Genomic DNA, 22,332 nt, shown 5'->3' on the forward strand with positions numbered 1-22,332 from the left:
CTCTCAGAAAGTCTAAAAGTCATATAAATATCCATTTAACTAAAATGCATGCAATATAATGCTAAGCAAAACAGTGGCTAAGCCAGAAATAAGGATATGGGTATGGTGGTACAGCAAGAAGACAGAGGTGCAGAAGCTGGAGGTGTCTACATGTCCATGGAAGCAGAGAAGTCCCTGGACACCCTGAGAGTTTCTCCTCAGGACTGTATAGGAGCCTTTATATCCCCATGATGGGCTATATGTGGCACAGCTAATACTTATCAATGTAAAGGTACATTGGAAAACGATCAACATAAAATGATACATGTACATCTGAACACATTCAACTTACTTATGCACCAAGACATAAGTAAGTTGCCTTTGTGGGGGTCCAAGTCTGGGCCTGCTCTTCCCATGAACTCTCACTGTACTCCCCCACAGATATAACTTCCTCTGTATGACATCTATTATGTTTTACTAAGGTGCAATATAATTTTAATATTGCAAAATCTCAGGCATATGATTCTCAAGATCACACTCCTTTGCCCCCAGCTTCCTGAAGGATACAGTCATCAAAGAAATCAATTGGAAATAATACTCTGAGTAGAGAAAGGCTTCATCATGCATGAAACTCAGAACCTGTCTGCTGTCTGTCCTGAAAGAGACCTAAAAATAATAGAATGCTTTCCTTAAGCAGGAAGAGGGAGTTTAGCAAGCAGCCATGTGCTTTGGAACAACAAGGAATAACAGGTACATTGTGCTGGTGGCCAGAGTGATGTGATGTAGAACAGCATGAGAGAAAGGCAGTGGGCATATTAGAGGGACCCAGTGACAATATAGACAATGCAGAAAACCTGGCTTGGAACTAACTAGCCAAACAAGGGAAAAAAATAAAAATAAAAAAGGATTTTGTCTCCTAATAAGTGTAATTCATAAAAAATTAAAGAAGATAGATGGATCATGGGCAAAAAGCCTAGAGATATCTAGGACCGAAACTCAGAAGGTGTCTGTAAAGAAAAACAGACATGGTGTGCTGGAGCCAGCTCTTTACTGGCTTCTGGGAGCCAATTGTACACCTCTCTTCCCAATGTCATGTGCAGTGACCTTGTGGTAGTGGTTTAAAAGAGGCCACTGTAAGGAATATTTATATATGGAAATTGGCACACTGCCAATCAGTGTTTGTGTGTATATGTTTGTTTTCCTGAGAGCTGGTTTATAAGCACAGCACTGCCCACTACCTAAAACCCAGCAGAGGAAACATGAGCAGGATGGTATAAGACCAACAGGCTCGGGATGCCTTCAAAGAAGATGGCCTGGGGCCAGAGGATATATTCACTGGGGCAGAGGGAGCAGAACCAGAAGTAGAATTGGAAAGAAGAGTCTGGCATAATTTCCCCAGACCTAGAAGCTCTACCTATCCAAATCTAATTCAGAACAGAAATCTAAGAAGTTTATCTCAAATTATGTGGAGGCAGAGAAAAGAGTATGGGAACTTTCAGTAATATGTAGAAACCAATGCTCTGTAAACATGAACATTTTTATTTTTGTTTGCTTCCAGATTTTACTTTTAAAAAATTCAAACCCTGTGTTTGCTATTCTAAGGACTATTGTTTCTAAACTTTAGCCTTGAGAGCCCCAAATGAAGTATCTGCAGCTGGCGCCAAGAGCAAGAGATGCCGAAACAGGCAAGAAGGATGTAAAGTTAAACTTCACCCATTTCCAAACAGAAACTAATAGCTATTTGACCAAGCAGGGCTATACCTGGAATTTGCAAAATTGGCTCCAGAGGTTCCACAGGGCTCCCACACCCTGTGAAGGCCCCAAATGTAATAATGAGACTTCAGCATGCATCCTCAGGGGTAGCCCCTGAATTTGCTCAACAATATCAAGCCTGCTCATTAATTTGCTTTTCCCGTAACTTCAAGACAAGGACAAAACTTAAACAATCTGTGTTTGCAAGGGAAAGCACATAATTGCTTTTGCACTTTAGCAGAAGGTAATTGCTAAGCCTATTCCAAAGAACAGGAAACACATTTCTTGTATTTTCCTCACCAAAAATTTTGCCAATCATAATAAAGAATTTTGAAGACAATTCAGATAATGAAATTACACTATATGTGCAAAAGAGAGCATTAATGTCTTTGGCTTTTTTAAGAAATTGTGATATTTACTATTACAAATAGAATAGGTATTTTATAAAGGATATGTAAAAGAATGACCAGGGATAATATCAGAAACAAATATATAACATCCATTCATGATAAAAACCCTCAACAAAGTATGTTCAGAAGGAAGATAAAGTCCATATATAAAAAACGCACAACTATTATCATCCTCAATGAGGGAAACTGATATCTTTTCATCTCCAGTCAGGAACAAGACAGGGATGTTGGCTCTCATCACTGTTATTTAACATAGGACTGGAAGTCTTAGCCTTAGCAATCAGACAACAACAACAAAATAAAAGGCATCTAAATCAGCAAGGAAGAAGTAAAATATTCACTATTTTCAGATGACATGATACTATATATAGAAAATCTTAAAGAGAGGCGCCTGGGTGGCTCAGTCGGTTAAGCGGCCAACTTCGGCTCAGGTCATGATCTCGCGGTCTGTGAGTTCAAGCCCCGCGTCGGGCTCTGTGCTGACAGCTCAGAGCCTGGAGCCTGTTTCAGATTCTGTGTCTCCCTCTCTCTGACCCTCCCCCGTTCATGCTCTGTCTCTCTCTGTCTCAAAAATAAATAAACGTGAAAAAAAAAGAAAAAAAAAAAGAAAATCTTAAGGCACTAAAAAACTATTAGAACTGATCAACAAATTCAAGAGTCGCAGGATACAAAATCAATGTACAGATATCTGTTGCATTTCTATACACCAATAATGAAGAAGAGGAAAGAGAAATTAAGGAACCAGTCCCATTTATAATTGCACTAAAAACAATAAACTTCTCTGACATCAGCCATAGCAACTTCTTTCTAGAAACGTCTCCTAAGGCAAAGGAAACAAAAGGAAAAATAAACTATTGCTACTACATCAAGATGAAAAGCTGCACCATGAAGGAAATAATCAACAAAACTAAAAGGCAACCTACTGAATGGGAGAAGACACATCTGATAAAGGGTTAGTATCCAAAATACATAAAGAACTTATAAAACTCAACACCCAAAAACCAATCCAATTTAAGAAAATGGGCAGAAGACATGAACAGACATTTTTCCAAAGATGACATACAAATGACCAACAGACACATGAAAGGGTGCTCGTCATCACTTACCATCATGGAAATGCAAATCAAAATTACCATAATACCTCACATCTGTCAGAATAGCTAAAATCAACAACACAAGAAACAACAGGTGTTGGTGAGGATATGGATAAAGGGGAACACTCTTGAACTGTTGATGGGAATGCAAACTGGTGCAACCACTCTGAAAAACAGAATGGAGTTTCCTCAAAAAGTTAAAAAGAGAACTGCCCTGCAATCATCAATCATCACACACTTGGGCTGTTTCCATAATTTGGCTATTGTAGATAATGCTGCTATAAACATTGGAGTGCATGTACCCTTTTGAATTAGTATTTTTGTATTCTTTGGATAAATACCTAGCAGTGCATATATATACCTAGTGTGTATATATATATATATATATATATATATATATACACTCTCTCTCTCTCCATATATATATGTATATATGTATATATATGTATATATATATATACATATATATATATATATATACCCACACACACTCAGCCACAGAAATGAATGAAATCTTGCTATTTGCAACTACATGGATGGAGCCAGAGAGTATTATGCTAAGCAAAATAAGTCAAAGAAAGACAAATACCATGTGATTTCACTAATGTGTGGAATTTAAAAAATAAAACAAATGAACAAAGGGAAAACAGAGAGAGAGAGAGAGAGAAGCAAACCAAGAAACAGACTCTTAACTACAGAGAACAAACTGATGGTTACCAGAGAGGAGATGGGTAGGGAAATAGGTTAGATAGGTGATGGGGATTAAGGAGTGCACTTGTCGTGATGAGCACTGGGTGATGTATAAAATCACTATACTGTACACCTGAAACTAGTATTATACTGTACGTTATTAACTAACTGGGATTTAAATAAAAACTTAAAAAAAAAGAAATAAATATGTGTTACAGTTTTGTGTGTGTTGATTTTTCTACTTTGAGCTCGTGAAAGTTTTTTTGATGTTCTTTCTCTAAAATATGTACTTAAATCATACACACACACACACACACACACACACACAGAGTTTTAGAGGAGAACAAAATCTTAGTAATCAATTACTTCAAAGCCTAAATGCTACAGTTAAGGAACTGCAGCCAGTTTGCTAATGGAAGAGCTTAAGTCCTGTCTTTTAGTTTTGAATCAGTGTTCTTTCTAGGACTATGATACAATGCTTCGCTGAAAAAAAATAACCTAATACTTATTGACTAAGGTGTACGAAATATTAAAGTATGTGATATTCAGGTAGAGTGAGGGGAAGCAGGTTAACTGAAAGAAAACACTAAAATGCCCGGGTTATCCTGACTCCTCTATCTTCAGCAACTCAGAGAGCCTTAGGTGATAGTTTCACTTAGGGCCATCTGCAATCTCTAGTAATCATTCCTCCTAACTTCATGCTGAGTGACTGAACAAGTAACCACAATTCATAACTGCAAGACAAGATGGTCTCTAAAATGGCTTCTACTATAAAACGTTCATTGCTAACTGCATGGTCTCTTTCTTATCCCTATGAGTACTTTCCTATTCACTGGCTCACCAGGTAACTCGTCTTAGAGAATCTGTATTGCATTTGCCTGGTATTTGTAAGAAAATGTCCTACTTTCTTTTGGCACATGAAAGGTCTTTATACACACCAACAGAAAGTGTTTTAACCATATTTCTATGGGGACAATGTTGCCTTAAATTTTTTTGTCCTTAATATTATTTGATGTTTTCTGGAACAACGATCCTTGGCTTAGCAAATTTTTGTATCAATTGTTTTGACAACTAAAAGCCAAGTTCAGGAAGAGGTTTCTAATCCAAAATCACTTATTCTATTTTTAGTTTACACTGACCTGTGCTTGGAAATCACTTGTGATTATAAAAAATAAATATTGAGAGAGTGCTGTAGACGATTATGCAGGTGTGGCACTGCACAAGTCCAGAGGACATCATTCATATTATTCATAATGGATGTGGATGATGCCTTCTCTGGAGTTGTGCCATGTACAACTTTCATGGCCATGCATGGTGGCATCATTTGGGGGATTATTTTCCTTATTTAAGGAGTATAAGAGTCCGTCTCATGTAGTTTGCATTCTGCAGCAATTACTTACTCTTTTGCCTGGTTTTACAAACTCTTTCCACGTCTGAAATACATAGGCTTCCATACCTAACAAAATCTGAACTATTTGACCTGTGATGACAGAGGGAAAACTTTTAGCTCAAGATTATTAAAAGTAGAGATCTAAATGGGAAGATACAGGTTCAAATTCCCATTCAGCAAACTGCGTAAGTCATTTGTGGAAAAGTAATTTTCTTCAGTTGTATAGGAGGGTAGAAGGACCTGACTTACCTCACTCAGTCACTGCAGTGCGGTAAAGAAATTGAAACCAACCAGCGCTATCTTGCCACCTATGGGAGGGGTGTGGGATTCAACAGATATTTTAAAACTTTGAAGGAATTCATGTGACAGCTTTGAGATTTAGCCCAATCATTGACTTAAGGGACTCAAGCAGAGTAGCTGCCTACTCATGGAGAAATCAATGTCAAAACTTGGAAAGACTGGGGGTAAAAAACGTATAAATAAGACATAATAAGAGAAATATATATACATAATAGACATGTATAATCAACTTCACTGGTAACCAGGCAGTGCAAATATGAAAATCAAAGGGAAATATTCCTCACCTACCAAATTAACAAAGATGACAAAAATTGCTGTTGGGGAAGTTGAAATGAGACACCATCACAGAGTACTACTAGCAGGATTATAAATTGGCAACATTTTTTAGTAAGTCAACATCACAGCAGGACACTGGGCTATTAAAAAGTTAATGCTCTTTGACTTAGAAATTCCACTTATAAGAGTAATCCTAAAGAAATAACCCCAAAAAGTACACCAAAAGATGTGCATGAGGATATGTATTTGTTTGGGAAAATTTGGCAAAAAACAAAAACAATAACAAAAACACTGATACTCCCAATAAAATAAAATCATGGTATATCCACCCACTAGAGTATGTAGAAAATAAATAATATTTTAGTGGAATGTTAAATGGCATGTAAAATGAATGCTATCCAATGTTATGTGAGGAAGACAAAGTAGACTTCCAATTTAAAAGTCATTATATTGAGTGTACTTTGTAAAAGATAGCTGTAGTCATTGGCAATATAGAGCAGTGAAATCATGACTGGACTATTTTTGTAAGTTTCAAAAAGAGGCAAAACTAAACCATTGTGTTAAAAAGCCAGGGCAATGATTACCTTTGGGGAATAAAAACACAGGTAGTGATTAGAAAGGGCTTCTGATGTGGTAGAAATGTTTTACTTCTTTTATTTGGATCGTGCTTACCCTGCTGAGTTCACTTAATGACAATTCATTGAACATACTTGCAGTTTAATTCATTTTTGTGTACGTGTACCATATTTCAATAAAAAGTGATACCTATATGATTTGTTAAACGATAAGGAAAAGCAAGGGAATGTCATACAATTAGTAACAGTTTTTAGCAGAATGATGCAATCCTTAGAGGTACATAGGTTTTTTGTTTTTAATTTTTTTTCAACGTTTTTTATTTATTTTTGGGACAGAGAGAGACAGAGCATGAACGGGGGAGGGGCAGAGAGAGAGGGAGACACAGAATCGGAAGCAGGCTCCAGGCTCCGAGCCATCAGCCCAGAGCCTGACGCGGGGCTCGAACTCACGGACCGCGAGATCGTGACCTGGCTGAAGTCGGACGCTTAACCGACTGCGCCACCCAGGCGCCCCTACATAGGTTTTTTTCAAATGTGTTAATAATATTCTTCCTAAATGTAGAGAAGATAGATACACGGCTCTTCTCCTTAATACATACAATCAGGGTTTGAACTCCTACATATGTATATTTTAGAGTAAAAATATTGTTCTTTAAAAAAGATGTCTGGGCCACCTGGGTGGGTGTCAGTTAAGCAACCAACTTTGGCTCAGGTCATGATCTCACAGCTCACGAGTTTGAGTCCCGCTCTGGGCTCTGTGCTGACAGCTCAGAGCCTGGAGCCTGCTTCAGATTGTGTTTCCCTCTCTCTCTGCCCCTCCCCCCCCACCCCCCCACTCACACTCTCTCTCAAATATAAATAAACATTAAAAAATTTTTTTAAATGTACAAAACTTTATAAAGTTTATTTATGTATATGATACCTGCATATTTATGTTAGAGGCCGAGAAGAGGCACGATCTATTTATTTCTATCTATTCTTAGCAAAAAGACCACAAAGATACACAATAAGTGTTCTTAGTGTTTCTCTTTAGAATACAGGTAATTTTTACATTATGTACACATTTTGGAATTTTACAAATTATTCTTAAGTATCATATTACTTTTAGAATCCAGAAGCAAAAATACAAACTTTTTTTTTTTTTTTCAAGGTAAAAAAAATCGCGCCTTGTACAGAAATGTCACGGAGAAGCCTGCCAGGTCTCGCGGGTGGAGCACCTCGGGGAGGGGCGGGGCGGAGTCGCGCGGAACGTGACGTTTCAAACCTGCGCGCCCCCCGCGAGCGCACAGACCGGCGTGGTCTCAGATTGGGACGTTTGGACTCGGGCCTGTGCAGATGCAGCAGCTGGGAGTCCAGAGCTTCGCCCCGCCCCCGCTGGGTTGACCCACAGCTCAATAGGTAGGAAGAAGTTCAAGTGCGCTCAATTAAAACTTTTCACTTTTACTGGCTGGGTGGGAAGGAAGGGTGGTGACCTTCAGGGGAAAGCACAAGTAAATTGTGGAAACCCAGGGCTTCTGGTCTTCCTTCGCACCGAAGAACAAGGAACGTTGCTTGTAGATAACCCTAATAAATAGCCGAGGAATCATTTTTATGCAGGCAGTTGAAAGATAGGGAGTTCCAAAGTGTTTCCCTATCCAGTTCACTGACCCGCCGTATCTCATTCCCACTTGGATGAGAAAGGGAAAGCTAGGATCATATTTGGTTTCTGAGTAATAGATTTTTTTGTTGTTTTGTTTTATCCTAACTTGTATTTCTCAATGAAGTGTATATTTTGAGGACATCTACCTGTAATCACGTGAAAGATGATGACTATTTCACAGTACAGAGTGGTTTTTTTGTTTGTTTTTTAATCATTTGCAGTAAGAGATGTTTGTTGTCTCCTTAACTCATGATGTGACCGTGGACTGAAGATATTGAATGCTACTGAGTAGTAGGCTAGGAGATAATCTGAGCTCTTTTTCTCAGACACAGACCATTGTCTTCCATCCATGTATTCTAACATGCCTGGCATAAAATGTGTTGTTCCATGTATGAGTGAGTGAATCATTGAATCTGTGAATGAACGTCGTTCACAAGGAGCCTACCGTGCAAAGGTGGTTCAGTATGAGCAATGAAAAATAGCTGTCAACCTTGCTTAAACTTGCACATTACTTGGGGTGCCTGGGTGGCTTTGTTGGTTGAGCGTCTGAATCTTGATTTTGGCCAGGGTCATGATTCCAGGGTAGTGGGATCAAGCCCCATGCGGAGCCTGGCGTCACACCTCCCCTCCCTGACCTGGGTGTGGAGCCCACTTGAGATTCTTTCTCTCCTTCTGCCCCTTCTCCCCTGCTGTGCTCTCTCTAAAATAAAAAATAAATAAAGTAAAATTTCACATTCCTTGTTTATGAAGTATTTATAGGTATCAGGAAGGATCTCTGTTTTTAAAACACCAGCTAAGTGTTTGCCATTTTCAGTAAGCCACTAGTTTGAAATAAATGCATGAAAATTTATTTCTATTGATAATTTAACATTTTCTGATTAAATTTAGTGTGCTAATAATGTTATTATGCACACCACAGGGCTTTGGATCTTTCACATTTCACCAGTTAGACCTTGGATGCCATTCAGGTGCTCTTTTAAATATTATTGCAGGCTGGATGTACTGCTTTCCTCCAAATGGAAAAATTAATTTGATTAGGACCCAATAATAATATTTTACAGGGTTATGTTTTCGTTTTTGTTTTTTTATGTGTGGCAAGAGCTCAAATATCTTTATAAAGTGAAAGGTAAGAGAGAAGAGAAAAAGATTGTACTGGAAGGAAGAAATGGGCCAGAATCCTTCAAACTGCCTAACTCTATACACATTCTGTAGTTTTCTTCATTGGCCTGATTTGAATAAAGAATGGAATATTGATTCTGATGGGGGATAAAGGGACTCAGCTGAAGGCAAGATTATGTTGTGTAGTGTTTCACAGAAGTTTAAAACAGTTTTAAACCTCTTTTTCAAGTGCATAGAACCAACCTAAGTTGGTGAGTTGCCATGGTGTGCAACACAAGTACATAATCAAGACAGAACTGAGATTTTTTTTGTTCCCAAAGTGGACTTTTCATTTAAGTACCTGTTCAACCCTGCTCAGTCTGTTACTCATCAGTGTTATTATAACCAAATGGCTAAAACTTCCAGTCTGGTCATTTTTAAAGATATTTCCAAAGAGAAATAATTTTAAAAGACACTCAGGAAAAACACCTTTTTATTTTTTTTTGCCACTGTTCAGAATGAACTGCTTGTAAAAGAAACTGCCCTAAATGCATAAAGTTATTCATCTTCTGAGCAGTGAAACTAGCACATTGGACATTGATTACAACTTAAAAGAAAACAACAAATGAACATGAATCCTAATCAGGAGATATAGAACCTTCAACTGATCTCTAGTCATAAACCCACAGTTTATTCCTTACTGCAGGAGAATATTTTCAAATTAAGACACGATGACTAAAACCACATCTCTCTACTAAAACCACATCTCTCTACTAAAACAACATTCTCTCTAGAATTTGACTGCAATTTCTGTCTTTATTTTTCTTTTATGTGACACATCAGTTGAAAATAGATAAATAGGTGCCCCAATAAAGGTAGGCTATGGTAACAAAAGCCATACAAACACCATATGCTCAAGGGTTTTTAAATCCTTTTATATCCGGGAGCCCAGAATATTGTCTCTTTACTCGGGTAAAATATATTGAGTCATCTTCCTGGAAAGTAACATTCAAGTTATTACATTTTGCACCTATGAAGAGCCTTTTTGAATTTTTTCAGGGATGTTAATAAAATAAAATACTACAGCAGTCTAGCTTAAAGATCACTGAAGGAGAGACTGTAACTTATCACAGCTCTGGCTAAATTTAAAAATATACATGATAAATGAGCATGATCCAGGTGTCCAATATAAAGAACATTTTCCTAATTATCCAATTTTTTAAAATTTCTGAGCAATAACAGCAATAATAAAAATGGCAATAACAATATTATAATAGTTAACATTTATTGAGCACCTACTATTATCAGGTAACCTTCTTCTGTTACTCTTCTCAACAACCACATGAGGCAGATATTATCATTAACACCATTTTGTAAATGAGGAAACTGAGGACCCAATGGCCATGATTGTTATCAACATCATCCTAAATTATATGATGGGAAAAACTGCTGTAAAATAAACATGATAGCAAAGATTCAGCTTTACCTCTACTACTTTTTAGAAAGGCTTGGGCATAAATTTATTTACCACCGCATGATGTGATATACACTTAGTATGAAATATCTTAGAGTCATGTATTTGAACCACCAGTATTTCACAATTTTAGGCAATTTTGAAAGGTAATTGAACTGATTTGACACAGGATATGTATTAGAATGTGTCCCTTTAACCTTGATGAGTAGAAGCTGAAATCACATTGCAACCTAGAATTGCATGACAAGTAGAAAATTGATTTAAATAGAATAGTTCTAAGTAAATAGTTTTAAATAGTTTTTAAATAGATCATTTTAAATAAAATGTTTCAGGAAGACTAATATTATAATTACTAACAGAAATAAAAATCACTAATAGAAATCAGAGCTTTTGATTTCAATTTCTTTTCACAGGTGAATTAGTTGTTCTATCTGGCTATTTACTTAAGTAAAAGTTAAATCTTAATAAATAACAACATTGCTTATTAAATAATCTCATTGACACATTGCTATTTATTAAGGTAAATAAGATTTGTTTATTTAAGATTTACTTAAATAAGTTGTGCATGTGCCTTTCAAGAGTAAACATTGATACATGGAACCAAAATTTATTTATTTATTTATTTATTTATTTTTTTTTATTTTTTAATATATGAAATTTACTGTCAAATTGGTTTCCATACAACACCCAGTGCTCATCCCAAAAGGTGCCCTCCTCAATACCCATCACCCACCCTGCCCTCCCTCCCACCCCCCATCAACCCTCAGTTTGTTCTCAGTTTTTAACAGTCTCTTATGCTTTGGCTCTCTCCCACTCTAACCTCTTTTTTTTTTTTTTTCCTTCCCCTCCCCCATGGGTTTCTGTTATGTTTCTCAGGATCCACATAAGAGTGAAACCATATGGTATCTGTCTTTCTCTGTATGGCTTATTTCACTTAGCATCACACTCTCCAGTTCCATCCATGTTGCTACAAAAGGCCATATTTCATTTTTTCTCATTGCCACGTAGTATTCCATTGTGTATATAAACCACAATTTCTTTATCCATTCATCAGTTGATGGACATTTAGGCTCTTTCCATAATTTGGCTATTGTTGAGAGTGCCGCTATAAACATTGGGGTACAGGTGCCCCTATGCATCAGTACTCCTGTATCCCTTGGATAAATTCCTAGCAGTGCTATTGCTGGGTCATAGGGTAGGTCTATTTTTAATTTTCTGAGGAACCTCCACACTGCTTTCCAGAGCGGCTGCACCAATTTGCATTCCCACCAACAGTGCAAGAGTGGAACCAAAATTTAGAAACTAAGATTAAATTTCTTCAACAGAGGAAGGGAATTGCATATAACTCTGTTTGAGTTGGTGTTTTTTAAATGTGTTTGAAAATATGGACTTGAAAATGCTGGCCTTACTTTACTTTAGGCACCTTCAGTTGTTACTTATTAGGATGATAGCTGCACATGTTAGTTGGAAAGTTACTGGCACTCAACCTGGGCCTGTGTTTCTTCGCTAGAATAACTTTCCTTAGGAAATTCCACATTGTGGGTGTTCATCTGATTTCACATGCATGAATGCTTCAATGCTTTCCCACTAGTTAGCACTTAAATTCCTATTAGCCAGCATAACTCAAGCAGAAGAATTCAATGATGTCTTTAAAGATCACCTAAGTTATAGCTTGAGAAGACATTGTATTGTCACCCCCTTCCAAAAAAAAGTGCATTTAAATTGTTAAAAATCAGCTCAATTTTGTTAACGTGAAGGTGTAAGGAATAAAAACCATGACATAATAACTACTTCACATCCCTGTAGAGCAGACATTTGGAAACCTAAATTTTAATTGTAGGGGAAAAAAAGGGGATTGCAATAGCCCATGGCCTCCACAGTCAGCTCTCAGTATATTCCTAGGCTGAACATACCTAGTCTTTACTCTTGGAAGGTAAGGGTGTGTGTGTGTGTGTGTGTGTGTGTGTGTGTGTGTTTTGAGAGTCCACAGAATACTGCTCAGAGAAGGAGAATGCTAGAGGAAGGAACACATAGAAGGCATCTAAATCTCCTTAGGTACTAGGGGCAAGGCTTAATTAAAGATTCTCAAAAGTTCAGATCTCAGTTAATGTCCCCATATTTTATATTAACTAATGTAATCAACAGTGAAGGGAACATTATGTTAAACATGAGGGTCATTACCAGCCTAAGGGACAAGATTTTATATACATTAAAAATGATACTATTTATGAATTTAAACATTTCAACCTATATACAGAATCCCTTCAGATGTTGCCCATACATTCATTGACAAATTCCATAAATGTAGAAAAGTAGAGATAATCTGAAGTTCATAGAAGCTTTATCTTTTCATGCAGTTGCCATTTTCCCCCTTTTCTCCCAGAAATTCTATCTTCCATGGGCCTTGTTACTTTGTTGTTACAGAATCTGTTCAACTACTACCCATGCTAGCCTGGTCATCTGTCTTTGTTCTCATCTTCCAATGGCAGATGACTACCTCCGTTTTCCACTCATTTTTCCATCTCCCTAATTCTCAATTTTTTTTTATTCTCTCAGATCTTTATTATCTATAATATGCTGTCAGGAATAGTGGGATAGAATTGGGGGTGGGGAGGAGAGAGCTATAGTTTGAAAAAATCTCCCTTCTGTCCTCAGTATTGAGACATCCTTCTTCACACCTTTTCCTTAGGATTGAGTATTGACTGAAGTAAGGTTGGTCCTGAGGTCATTGATCTGGTCGTAAGGTCATCATACTTACCAATTAATATATCAAACAGTTGTAAGGAGATTGGTCATAAGTGAGGAAGCACAGAGGGATTTTTTTTCTTTCATCGTAACTAAACTTTAAAAAATTATGATAATGACAGCAAACAACTTCTGCATATCCCATGCAGTTTATGAAATTTCAACCTGTCCTGGTCTGTCATTTTCTTAATGTAAACCTTTTATTGATATATAACATATTTAGTAAAGTATACAAATTGTAAATGTACAGTGTGATATAGATCAATAGATTGATGAATGGATGGATAGATAGATAATAAATGGTGATATCAGTAAGCCCAGGAACACCCTCCTGGCCCATTTCACTTACTACCCACCCTCTCAATAGTAACCACTTTTCTGACTTCTAACACCACAAATTAATTTTGACCCTTTTAAAAATAAATTATACAGCGTATATTCTTTTGTATCCCTCAACATTTTACTTGTGAGATTCTTTCATGTGATTGCTTGTATTTGTAGTTCATTTATTCTAGTGCCATATAATATTTTTTCATTATATAAATATTCTACGATTTATATCTCTTTTCTAGTGTTGATTGACGTTGGAATATTTTTAATGTTTTATTGCTATGGATAGTGCTACTGAGAACATTCTTGTCCATGTGTATTTTTTATCATAAGTATGCATTTCTGCCAGGCTTATGGGAGAAAAAAAAAATTCCCCAGACATAGGGTATAGGAGAAACTAGGTGCTGCCAGTTTTCCAAAGTGGTTGTACAAATTTGCATTAATATAAACTGTATGTAATAGTTCCAGTTACACAATATAATTTCCAACACTTGGTATCGTCTATCTTTTTTATTTTAATCATTCTGGTGGATTTGTGGTTGCATCTAATCTGGGATTTCAATTTACATTCCTTGGATATTTAATGAAGTTGGCAACTTTTTAATAAGTTTATTAGTCATTTGGAAATCCTTGTTTGTGACACATCTACTAAAATTTTTGATCCATTTCTCTACTGGATTTTCAGCCTTTTTCATATTGATTTATAGAAGTCCTTTAGATATTCTGAATGAATCTATGTCAAATATTATGTATTACCAGTATTTTCTCTTATTCCATGAGCTGCCTTTTCATTTTCTTCATGGTGTATTTTACTGAAGTAATGTTATTACTTATAACCTACTCCAATTTATTAATTTTTGTGTCCTTCCTAAGATATTTTTGCTTACTCCAAAGTCATGAAAATAGTTTATGTTTTTTTTTCTAAGAACTTGGCTTTTATGTTTAGTTTTTCAATGTATTTGGAATTAATTTTTGTGTATTATGTAATGTAGGAGTGAAATTTATTTTTTCCATTGGACTTAGCCAAGTACCATTAATTTAAAAGACCATAATTTTCCTCCTTTCATGGCAGGGTCACTCACCTCATAAATTAACTGGTCATTTATGTGTGGGTCTATTTCTGAGCTTTTTATTCTTTTCAGATGGTCTAATTATTTACTTTTGCATCAAAACCATCATGCTTTAATTATTGTAGCTTTGTAATAATTCTCAATTATTTGCTTAAATTCTCCAGCTTTGTTTTTCAGGTTTATCTTGGCTATTCTTATTTCCATATAAAATGTGAAGTTTGTTGTGGCTTGACTTACAACTAAGCTATGTTCAATTTTGGTAAACGTTTCAGGTACATTTGTAAAAGAATGCACATTCTGATGTTCTTTGATGCAGGATTCTACATGTATCAATTAGGTCCAGTTCATTACTTGTGTTACTCAGAACGTCTGTGTCCTTAAAAGTTTTTTTTTTTTTCCTTTCCTTTTCTTTTTTCTTTTTCTTTTTTTTAGGATGAGGGGTTCTGAAAATCAATCAGCTATTGGGAAAGTTCTGTTAAATTTTTTACTATGATTGGAGATGTGTTAATTTGTCCTCTTATTTTCTGTGAATTTTTTGCTTTATGTATTTTAAAGCCATGTTATTGACTGAATACAGATTTAGAATTATACTATACTAGTTATTATACTACACTAATTATACTAGTATAATTATTGTTTAAAATATCCTTCTATATCAGTTAAGCTACAGTCAGAAAACAGAAACTACATTAAACAGATTTACTACAAAGAATTGTTAACTGAATTAAAAAGTGACTAGCTACTAAAAAGAGCAGAAAGAGAACTCCAAGGATTATAGAGTTAGGGCCTGAAGCAAGCAGGCTACTCCTCTTAGAGCTGAGAGAAAGTAAACAAAAAAAGAATGTGGAATCTTAGAGGAGGTTCTGCAAAGCTAAGATTCAAACCTCTGAGCAGAGGATGTACCTGCCCTTGGAACTCACTGCCCACAAATAGTAACTAAAATGAGACTCCCTTACCTGGCAACTGGAAGAAAAGTGAGGATGTGATGAGGAAACTTGCCAAAAAGACCCCTTTTGTGAGGGCCACAACAGCAGAGATAAATGCTGCCTGGACTCTTACAAAATGCTGGCTTAGATCCACAAGCTACTGGTTGAACCAGAACACTAGAAGGAAAAGTCCTTTCTTTTCCTTGCAACTTTGCAGTGTTTCTCTAGTACCCTCTATTGGTGGCCAGCTGGAAAAAGAGAAATGTGGTATGCAGAATTCAGTTCTAGTAAAAATGGGTGAAGGATACTTTTGGAGTTGAAAGACAGTAAATAAATAACTACCACACCTTGTTTATGTCTAGTAATGCTCCTTACTATAAAGTCTACTTAGTCTGATAAGAGTTAGACCCATCACATTATCCTGGTTGATATTTGCATGCTGTGTCCTTGTGCATAGTTCTATTCTTAACCTTCCTATGTTCTTATATTTAGGGTATATCTATCATAAGCAGAATATAGCTGGGGTTCATATTTTTTCCAGTGTGATAACCTTAGACTCTTAATTAGAATGTTTAATATTTTTAAATCTGAAGTAATTGCTGGTACATGTTGGTTTCTATCTACCATATTATTACCTGGTTTTTATTTGACCCTTTTTCTTTCATTTCTTGCCTTTATTTTTGGATGAATCAAAAATGTTTAGTTTTTTCTTAATTAATTTGTTAGTTATACATTCTTTTACTATTCTTCGACATTGGCCCCCCCAATTAGAATATGAACGCTTTACTTATTACAATCTAATGGAAATGATTTTTTTACCAAATTCCTACTAATTTTAGAACACTAGAATTCTTTAATTCCATTCACTTTTTCTCATCTTTTGTATCATCATTGCCATTCTTTTAATTCTACATATATTTTAAACTTGGTTGAAACATTTCTGTTATTGTTTTATACAGTCAGCTGACAATCAATATTCATTTTTATGTGTATATGGCCATATATTTAATTCTGCAGTTATTCCTCATTCCTTACTGCAATTCTTCCTTGATTCCTCTTCATTCTCACTCTGATCTTTCTCGGGTTCCGACTACACTTCTGTTAGGTTTTTTCACTGTATTCCACATTTCTCTGAAGTTCCTTTATATTTTTCATTACTCCACTTTTCTGCTTAAATTCAGATATTTTCTACTGTTCCCTGAATTTACTAATCCCCTCTCTTCTGCACCTAAAAATCAGTTTGTGTAATCTATCTAATGACTTAATCTCAGAAAGTGTATTTCTCAGTTCTAGAATTTTTATTTGATCATTTTTTGCAGATTTGAATACTCTAATAAAATTCCTTATTTTTCACCCCCTATTGTTTTGATATTCAAAAAATTAGAGTTATTTTAAATTCTTTAACTGACTCAATATCATGTTTATCTATGGGTGCATTTCTGTTGTCAACTTTTGGCTTCTTGGTTATGTTATCTTGGGGAGTCTGGAGAGCATACTTAATAATTTTTATTAAAGACTGTATATTATGTATAGAATATTATAGAGGATTCAGATGTATCTTCCTCTGTAATGAACTCATCCCTCTCTTCACTAGACAGATAACATGGAATTTCATCATAATTTAATCATAAACGGTTCCAGGTTGAGGCCGGGTTGCAACCCTGGAAAGAGTCTACCTCTGTCTCTGGTTCAAGGCCCTTCCTCCTGCAGGTCCCTGTCACAAGACTGCCAAAGTTTGCATTGGCTTGCAGTCTTTCCATGTAGGTCTTTAGCATTCTGCCTCATTAAGCCCTAGAAAATGGCATTTTTTGAGGTGGTAAACAACTCTGTGTGGTTTTTTTTATCACCCAAGGGTGCTTCTTTCTCAGCTGTGATGCTGAGATTCTTAGTTCCCTCCCTATGCCCAAGTGGCAGATGCCCCTAGGATGAAAATGGCTGTATGCTCTCTTCATTTCTCATTGCCTCCCCAGTGCCCTAGTACACTCAACAGATGATTTGGTATTTTCTCCTGCTTTTCTGTTTTTTCTCAACAACTGTTCTGATCTGCTGCAAACTACTTTCCTTCACCCCTAGCAGCTGACATGTAACCACATAGTTTGAATGATATATTTTGGCAGATTCAGATTGAAAAAATTACTAATTTATAAAGTATGGCTTTGTGTTAAGTTTGATACACATCAAAACTTCTTTCTAAGTAGTTCTTTGACTTCATGGTTCTCTTTTTCTAAGATTAATTAGGAAAATACTAGTGGATAATTAATATACAATCAGTTTTCAAATATTTCTCAATTCCATAAACCTGTAAATCTTCATTAAGTGTAATTGAAACCTGATTGAACAAGTAAAAAAATGCATTTATAAACTATTTTGATATCTCCTCTGTCTTAATTCTAAAATTAATTTCTCCCTCAGACAAATGCATTTCTGCAAAAATAAGTATCATCACTTATACTAGAAAAAGATTAAAAAGAAATCTTCAAATAATAACACTAAAAAAATATAGAAGGAAGAAATTAAATTATTATTTTTCTTTACACACACTTATATATATGTATATATATATGTGTATATATATGTGTATATACACACACATATATATACATATATATAATTTTTTATGAGAGGGTTAAGGGGCAGTGTAGTGTGTATGGTAGAGGAGAGCCAGAGAGACCTCTTCACTCTCTTTAACCCCTTTTTATATTCCAGAGGAAATTAGAGGGAAACTGGCTATACTTCAAAATGAGGCTATGTGTTTCAAACCTGGGAATGTGTAAGAGGGGATCTGTGCTTTGAGCGACCTGAGCCAGAGGCAGAGGGGTATTGGAGGGGGTGAAGGGAAGATGCGTGGTACTTACCAACTTGTATCTTTCACTGGGAAGGAAGGCAGCAGCCAACAGTAGTTCACAGGCTTATAAACTGGGTCTGCTGCCTTCAAGAAGGGAGGCAAGGAAGTCAAATTAAATATAAAAAAGTTATTTGTGCAACAATAACTTAAACAAATATATACAAGATCCAAAGATTTCTATTTGAAAGCACCTTATAATTACATCATCTTTAGTAAAATATCAAACTGAAAATCTTGAAAGAAATCAGATAAACCCTACTTTTGACTGGAACATTTATGTGAAATGTCTTGGCATGCATAGATAGGCAGATAAATAGATCTCTCTCTCTTCCTCTTCCTCTTTCTCTTCCCTATCAGGTTCTATGGTAAGTGAGATACAACATTATGCCATTGATTCTCAGGCAAATCACGTGAACAGTCTTATTCCAACATTTTCTGAAGGGTTAGTTTCTTCAGTAAGAAAACAGAGTTAGGATTTGAACCCATATCTCTCTACGTCCAAAAAATGTGACCTGTCCTCTATGCTACTTTGATTCTTAAGCTTGGAACACCCTCCCAGGAAAGACATATAGCAGCTCTTATCTCTGGCTTTCAAGCTTCTATGAAGCACAAGCCATGTGTCCATCTTTGTAATCCCCAAGGAATTAGCCCAGTATTTTCACTTAGTAGGAACCCAACAAGTGTCTGTTTACTGAATGAATGATACCAATAATCCATCCTTATAAACTTCATTTGGGGAAGGTAAGGCCTTAAATGTTTCTTTAGCATCAACAGCTAATGCAGTCTCTGTCTTCCTGGCAGTCAGCTTCATCAGCGCCAACTCAGGGACCAGTTGTACCTCAGCAAAATAAAACATATGAATGCGCTGGCCCAGGGCCAGCATGCTCACCAGACCACTGTGTCAGAATCCCCTGAAATAAGCTGACCATGAGCATGTTTAGGACACCTGTAAATATCATTACCCACAAATACTTTTCTGGAAAAATTTGGTCTAGCATTTAACACTGCAAAAAAGTAGTTATCATAATAATATCTGAACCTTGTTGAACACTTTAAAATTTTATTTTATGGTTTGGCATGGTTTTTACCTATTTATCTATTTATTTATTTATTTTATTAATACATTTAATTTCAAGTGGTAGGAGGGTAGAGTAGGAGACTCAGAATATAGTGCATATATAGTAACCATATTAAAGCTTTGGATCTCTTGTATTTCTACTATAGCCCTCCTCTGCTTATTAAATATGCAGATACCTATACATCACCCCAGACCTAGTGAGTCAAAATCTGTGGGGCCTGGAAACTAAGAGGCCTCAGGGGATTCTGATGCATACTAACATAGGATAGCCCACTGAATCATAAACTCTTTGAGAGTAGAGGTGATCTCTGGTTCAACATTGCATCCTGGTGCTGACACAGATCATGACAGAGAGTAGTTGCTTAGTCAATCATGAATGAATAATTGAATGAATTAATGAATTCTTAACAGGTGGATATTTTTAAATCACCACCGTGTCAATCTACTCTTATCTTGATCCAATGAGTTTTTTGCTTCCAACTAATGAAGATACTATGTTTTTAACAAATAAGTTTTGATTACATTTAATGTGGATGTGATGGAAACCTAGAACCAGACTCTGTTACCACCAAGTGGGGATGTGCCCTCTCTGCCCTTATCTCCAAAATGAAGGAATTAGAGTAGGTATGCCTTATGATTCCCTTCTGTTGCTAAAGATTTAGTTCTCTTATTTTTAAATGTCTTGAAACAAAGTAGTGCCTATTACTTAAATGTTTTTGTACACTTTACAGGTTTTACTTTTTTTAAAAAAATTACAAAATGAAGATATATGAAGTCAAGAAACAATAGAGTATTTCACAAAAATGCATGTTTTTATCAAATACTTTAGTGATGGTCAACTCTCCATCTAAGCAGTCTAGTAATACTATAAATTGAGAAGAGAAAATCACCATTTTGCAATCATCATAGTTAAGACTGGTCAGGCAAGAATCATCAGTGGATGCTAAACAGAGAGCGAAGTTTGATGAGGAGCAGAATAATTGCATGGTCTCAAAGTATCTCCCCAGAGACCGCTTTTAAGTTGCAACTGTTCCAGAAATCTAACATCTTGACCAAGTGATTAAAATTGACATTACCAAAGAAACACAAGTGGACATTGGGTGCCTCCAAAGTGATACCTAGAAAAAGACACAATATCATTATGTAGCATTCTGACTGGGTATGCCTAACCTAAATCTAATCATGTAGAAATATCAGACAAACCCAAATTGAGGTAGATTCTAAAATAGCTGACTCACATTCTTCAAAAATGCCAATGCCATAGAAGACAAAGAAAGGCTGAAGAAGTGTTCCAGAGCAAAAGAAACTGAAGAGACATGACAGCTACATGCAATACATTATCTTAGGCTGAATCTTATACTGGGGGGAAAAATACTAAAAGGACATTATCAAGACAACTGACAAAATTGGAATCAGGACTATAGTTTAGACAATAGTATTGTATCAGTGTTAAAGTCAATACATTTGATAAATATATTGTGTTACATAAGATAATTACTGATTTTAAGAAACGTGCACTGAATTAATAAGGGCTAATGAGGCATGATGTATACAACTTACAAATGATTCCAGAAGAATAACTAATAAATGTATATGTCTGTGTGTCTGATATTATTCTTATAATTCTTGATATATTCTCTTATTCTTGATATTATTCTTATAACTTTTCCATAAATTTAAATTATTGCCAACAGAAAGTTGGTTTTTTTATTATTATTTTTCTTTTTTAATATACAGTTCCCACTTCTGGACAGATTTAACTTTAAAATATATTTGAGAACAATTAAGAAATTAAAAAAGGGTAGATCAAAAAATAATAGGGGTGCCTGGCTGGCTCGGTCAGTTGAACGTCCGACTCTTGGCTTTAGCTCAGGTTATGATATCATGGTTCGTGGGCTCAAGTCCCACGTCTGGCTCTGTGCTGACAGCGTAGAGCCTGCTTGGAATTCTCTCTCTCTCCCTCTCTCTGCACCTCCCCTGCTTACTCACTTTCTCTCTCTCTCAAAATAAATAAATAAACATTAAAAAATATGAAATCTTCATGGTTACTGTTCATTAATTTTGTGACTCTACAAACAAACACTGAGCTATCCAATATATGTTTTTTTCATTTGTAAATGGCAATTGTGATAACAATTCACTTTGTGTATTATGGTGGGAGGCAGTGGAGTGAGGTAGAAAGTACTGTGAGAACAGCAAGATACAGTTTATAAGTACTAATTTGCTGTATGATCATGAGCAGGTCATTTCACCTGCCCAAGAATCCATTTCTGCATCAACAAAATAAGATTAGATATGAGTATGTTGAAAGTCTCTCCTCCTACAATTCTGAGTTATAGTTTAAGAAACAAAATGTGAAAATCTAAGAATTAAGAACTGTATCAACAGAATTAAAGAGGTGAACAAAGTTAAAGGGAGAAAATTTCTTTACACATCTGTACAGTCTTGATCTCTTAAATAAATGGAAACTTGGAGCACTTCAATAAAAGAACAGAGCAATGTTTGCCAAGAAACAAAACAAAATTTGAACTTTCTCTAAGGATGTCCATGAATTTGACAGGCTGATTATATTTAGGTTTCAAAGAGAAATGTAGCCAGGGGTGCCTGGCAGGCTCAGTCTAAAGAGCATATGACTCTTGATCTGGGGTTGTGAGTTTTTGA

General features: G+C 35.8%; 1 protein-coding gene across 1 annotated transcript in view; it reads left to right on the forward strand.

Annotated features, from left to right (window-relative positions):
* Positions 1-7,702: 7,702 nt before the first annotated feature.
* The window catches only part of SPATA16 (spermatogenesis associated 16), a 234,452-nt gene continuing 219,822 nt past the window's right edge, over positions 7,703-22,332 (forward strand). The window contains exon 1 of the mRNA XM_049629197.1: positions 7,703-7,864. The gene's annotated coding sequence lies outside the window, so the exon portion shown is untranslated. The remainder of the gene's footprint in view (positions 7,865-22,332) is intronic.

This window comes from Panthera uncia, chromosome C2 (genome assembly GCF_023721935.1).
Source record: "Panthera uncia isolate 11264 chromosome C2, Puncia_PCG_1.0, whole genome shotgun sequence".
Taxonomy (NCBI): domain Eukaryota; kingdom Metazoa; phylum Chordata; class Mammalia; order Carnivora; family Felidae; genus Panthera; species Panthera uncia.